Source organism: Argentina silus (genome assembly GCF_951799395.1).
Source record: "Argentina silus genome assembly, chromosome: 14".
In the NCBI taxonomy this organism is placed as follows: domain Eukaryota; kingdom Metazoa; phylum Chordata; class Actinopteri; order Argentiniformes; family Argentinidae; genus Argentina; species Argentina silus.
The window spans coordinates 8,712,384-8,718,383 of NC_139668.1; positions in this window are offsets into that span (position 1 = coordinate 8,712,384).

Genomic DNA, 6,000 nt, shown 5'->3' on the forward strand with positions numbered 1-6,000 from the left:
ATAATGCACATATGTACCAGGTATGTACCGGTAACTATACTGAGAAACTAACATTTAGAGAGAGAAAGCATACAAAAGGTTACACAGACAATGAGCAAAACAATAAACAGTTACAAACAGAGGTCACAAATAAAACTAATACAAACAACAGCTTGAAAAGTCGGTGACAGTCCCAAAGCAACGGAGGGGGAAGAACAGACCACCACAGGAGGAGGAGGAGGAGGAGGAGGAGTGTAGAGGACAGGAGCAGCATAGAGGAGGAGAGGAAAAGAGGACAAGCTCTCAGTCGCCCCCCTCTGGTGAGACAGAGTCTGCAGGGGGGAGAAAGAAAAGCACTTCTAGAACAGGGGATTTCAACTCTGGTCATGTGGACCCACAAGGTGTGCAGGCTTGTCTTCCAGCTCGGAGCTCACACACTGGACTCAACCAATCAAGGGCCTGAGCAGCAGCCGATTGGTCGAATCTGGTTTGTTAGTGCTAGGATGGAACACAAGCCTGCTCATTTGTGTGTGTTCCTATAACAATGATTGAAGAAGACTGTCTTACAAAGACTAGAACACACACAACCAGTTTCACAGACCTAGATTAAACAAATCCCAAATTCTGGGTAAGTACAAACAAAAACAAATCCAGGTGAAGCCTGGTATGGTCAAGGACTTTTTAAAGCTATGTCCATGAAACTTAAATTATCCTAAGGCTGTGGTCTGGGTGTGTGAAAGTGGTCCTGAGACAAACTGCAAGAGAGCACTAGAAGAACGCAGGCATGAGAACTAATCAGACCATCAAATACAAGGGAATGAGAGTTCAGACAATGGAATGACCCAACATTTTGAACAGCCTTAACCATTAGATGCACTGAAATGGCTTTAATTGTTCCAAATGACAAAGGTCAAGCTGCATGAGATCTTTTTGATGGCCATTTTAGGCCTCTTTAGGATCTTTATACAAAAAATAATGTCAATTGGGACGATGGAACTACTCCTTATTGACCACTAGAGTGTACACTACACAGGGCTTCCAATCCCTTGCGTGATAAAACAGCTTTAGGCCAATCTGAGAACCCCCCCCCCCCCCCGCACTACAGGAGAGCAGCTAATCCAAAAGCTTTGAGGTTCTAACCCCTCTCAATGAATGCCTAGATTGCACACAAGGGTGAAGATAGATACCAGTAGACATTTAGTATGGTCTAATGGGGAGACATTTTCACGATAGCATTCAGTAGCATATCTAGCATATCCAGAGAATTAATGTAGCTCATCTTCTGACTGAAAACTACTAATCAACGGTTGCATTCCAGATTCACCTACATTGCAGCAGATTGCTATATCATATTGATGTCCCTGAAGTGTAAAAAAACCCCACCTCCAGACATTATGAGATCTGGTGTTCTGTGACTGTGCGACACCAATTTAGATAACCTTGAATGCAACCAACAAGTCATTAAAACGGTCTCACCTTTGACCTCTTTGTCCTGGGGTGGTCCGGGGAGACTGTTTGCACAGGGGGGAGGAGGGGCCCTCCGCTTGGTCCTCTTCAGGGAGGATTCGGTGGAGGACACCCGACTGAGGGTAGAGCTCTGCAAGACACCAGAGACAAACACGGCTTCAACTGTCATATAATGTTAATGTTACAGTGGGTCATCCACCACTAGTCCAAAACTAAGGCTGTGTTTAAATAGCACTAACAGTTCAGGTGTGTACAGGAATGGATACACCACCCTTGGATCTCTACTGGTGTCCAAATTTTACCGACCTTCTTTACCACTACATCCCTGCTTATGTCCTTCTCTCAATGATCTCTGACCTTCCAGGGTATAACAGGCAATAGAAACTCATCCTATAATGTAAGTCTTACTCATCTTACCTGTTCTCCCTCAGGTGACCCCGGGGGTCGGAAGCCCAAGTGGCGGGTACTGAGGTCAGCTGGGAGGCTGTGGGACGCAGCCATGGGGGGCTGAGGGGCGCGTCTCTTCTTAGGCATAATGGAGGGCAGGGTGTTGGAGGTGTGGACGACAAGTGAATTCATGCTGGCCACCCGCTGGTTGTTCAGGCCCGGTGAACCTGGGGCACTCACAGAGACACCCTTTAAAGCAGCCAAGAGCAAAAAGACCCAATCACTAATAGATCTGATTACACATATTTATCTCACCACACGCTCAGGACAAGCATGGTTGAGGATAAACTATTCTAATAACAAAGATTCAGTCAAATATGCAACTGTCTGTTTGAGCTAAGGATGTGTGTGAAGTACTTCCATGCCATACCTTTTCAGATTTCTTCTTGTTTCTCCTGAATAAACTGAACAATCCTTTGTTTTCTTGCTCCTTCTGTTTCTTCTCTTTTTTTGGCAGTCTTGAGTCTTTCACACATTCTGACACATGGACAAATAAGAACAGTTTAACAAAGCACAAATATTATTCAATAATACACAACAATATTTTATGAATATTGTACCTTGTTGTGGTGGTGGTGGTGGTGATGGGGCAACATCTGTAGGAGTTGGAGAGACAGCTGTTCCAGGAAGAGACCAGGACATCAATGTTGATATTTTCACATGCATTTCACATGGCCATGAACAATACAAGGAACAAATTGGAAAACAACATGCAGTACACACAGCATTTTCCAGCACTGTAAATCATAACAAATGATTCTAAGCATGGCTACATAAACAAAACAACTGTCCTCAACAGTGCTGAGGCCACCTCACCTGCTGTGTCCTTAGCATACAGCTCTCTCAGTCCGACATCATGGAGGGTCTTTGTCAAGTCCAATGGCTCTTGGGAGTGAGCGTCTCTCAGTAAGAGGGTGGTCTCTGGGTCAAACTCACACTTTTCACAGACCGCTGGCAAGAGCTTCTCCAGCGGGACCCTGGGATTCACTCGCACCACGGCCTTGTGGGATCTTCTGTAGTTTATCAACAGACGTACAGTTGCCTGTCGGGGGGGAAAAACAGCATCCACATGTGAATAGGAACTAGGAAAATGTCATCCATTCTAGGAAGTATCTATCAGGTCTATACTATAATATACTATAGTACTATGAAAAGGGAGGACAACCCATCCAGTTAAAAAAAAACTGTATCCACATTAGAAATTGAATAGGAGCTCGGCCTAAAGAATTACAGAATTAGAAGATTCAAATCTTTGTTCATAAACTCTGCTAGCTAGCATCTAATATCATGCTGCCACCCCCACCTCCCAACCCATTCAGTTTGTATTGGCAGAGTTCTTCAAATATATATCAAGGACAACAAGTAATGACAAGCAATGTGAGTTTTATTCATTGTGTTTTTTTTAGTTTTTTTTTTACCTCTGGCATGTAAGGTCTCCTAATCTTCTCCTCATGCCCTTTAGGTTTTAGGAAGACCCTCTCTGCCTCCAGGGCTCCAATGGGAGAGTTGGGCTTGAAGCTGATGTTGTTCCTATTGGCTGACAGAAGTTCCACCGTGTGGTCAGAGGGGTTCAGGTGGTGCCTCGCACAAAGTGTGACAAGTAAGTCCATCACCGGCTTACTATGAAGGGAACAGAACAGTGCAGATATGATGGAAATATACCATTAATCCCAGTAGACATAACAAGGTATATAGGCCCACATATAATCAATTTGGCATTTCAGTCAACTTTATCTAAACATATGAATATGCCCAGTGGTCTCAAACTAAATTCCTGAAGGTGCTGGTGTGTGTGTACATTTTTGCTCCAGCCCAGCACTAGACTGATGCAACTACAGTAATCACCTACAGTAATTAAATGTGTTTTACCTGCCATGTACCGTGGTGGTTTTCTCCAGCCCTCCTGGTAGGACCACTGCTAGAGTGTGGTCCCTCTCCAATGGATTCTCCACCTCCATCTAGCCTCAGTAGGAGTCTGGAACCAACCAGGGTCTGATTCTCACTGGTGAATCTCCTGTCAGAGAAAAAAAACATGATAGTAAATATGAATCCTTCCATCAACTGGAAGATGAACCAACCTCTAGTTTGGACTACATAAGCCTGTGATGTCAACTAAAACACAAACTGCCATTGAGGTTACAAAGCGGACCACTGGCATGCCTGACCTCGACCTGGGCTCGTGCCAGTGTGAAATATCTTGGTCCGACTCTACAATCGCTTTGGATATGGCATTGGAATTCCGGAGCGGAGCGGATCCCCTCAGAGCTTAACCTGATAAACGTTTTTTCTCCTCCCTTAGCTGTCTCTAAACCATTTATCCTCTTTCTAAAGATTAAAGGGACAATCTGGGATTTATTCAGCTGTTCAATGGTAATTTCAATTCACGATATAGGCCTAGCATTGATTCTTAAAGAGTATGCCTTATGAATCCACAATAACTTTAGAACACCTGTCTTACCTTTTCATGATGGAAAATATGCAATTTTAATGTAACATATTGTAAACAGTCTATTTGTAAACAATGTTTAGCTTTGAAATATTTCAAAAACTATAATTTCAACATCATGACCTGTTGGTCCTTACATCCTCTGTCTATGCATCTGAGTGAGAACATTTATCCACCCCCCATCACTCATCTCGATACCAATTACCAAAATAAGTGGCTGACCAGCAATTTGGCAGAAAAACAAAAGATTGGAAAACTAAGGCTATGCAACTATGATACAAGTGCTTGTAGAATATTAAGTGATACAATGTTTCAAACTCCATGAAACAGTCCATGGGCATGCATACCTTAAATGTTGAAGATACGTTTAAATCTGACCATCTCTCCATTTATAGAGGTATAGAAATACAGAAAGGTGGACTTGGACTAAAATTACATACATTGAAATGGCTGTCATTGTCAGTGGTCTAACACCGTTATCACCTACACCTCTGGTTCTGAAGTTTTTACTACTGTAGCTTTACAATATGTGCACTTTTCACACCTGGTTCCGATCCAAACTAATCAGAGCCCTGAGAATCAACGAAGATGATGAGCTGAAGCATGAGATCACGACTGAGTCCCATTTCGCCCAGGTAAATATGTGCACGTGGTTACTTAAATTATTATGACATTACTATCTTAACATTATCGATTGCTCACTCAAATAAAACGAAGATTGCAGCTTTCTGACATCTAACAAGGCTACTTCAACACCATGGGGAAACGATTTTGCGCGAGATAACATCGAAAGCGCCTTTTTTTTTTTAACGTTCTCGTCAAAACACGTTCATTCCACACAGCACTGTCCCTCTGATGCGATAAGTTCTCGCCATGCTTGGTGGTTATTCTGGTTAATAACACTCTTACCAGTATGCAAAGTGGGTAAACCCTGCAGCTTGATATTAGACAACGCCCGGTGTATTTTAGGAACTGAGTTCAACAAAGCGTGCCTTCTGCAACAGCTGCGTTTATGTGTTCATCATCAACGTGCTCCCTCGACACGCCAAAGGTCTCTGGGATATGCTGGTAGTAAGCAGTGGGGTTGAATCAACACAAACAGTTCCACAGCAACATACTGTAGCATTAGGAACAGCTCAAGCTCAGATAAGGTATCGTTTTTCATTATAAACACAACTGAATGATAGGTGGAGGGAAGCCAATACTGCAGGCAGGCATGGCACCCAAGGCAACAGGTGCATATGAAAAGAGGACTCATAAAACGTGTCTACAGTCAAATGAATCTCAACAGCACAATAATCATACTCTGTGTGTTCCATAGATCCATAGACCAGACACTAAACACACTGCAACACTGCAAAAACACAAATGCATGCAGCCCTGAGTCATGCTGGTCAGATCCACTAATGCAGAGTTCATGAGCTTACATCATGAGCAAGACGGATTAGTGCTCTTGAATACTCTGTCCCCAAGAAATTGTCACACACATAACAAGGTACATTTAAGAAACTACAAACTATTTTCATGTTCTTACCTCTCTCTTTACAGAAATGATATTTGTTGTTTATTCCTTCTCCTACATGACTGTCATTTTCCCCACCATCGATTATTTGAAAGAGAGAGACAGGGAGATAGAGAGAGATTCATTGCTCTGTAATCCC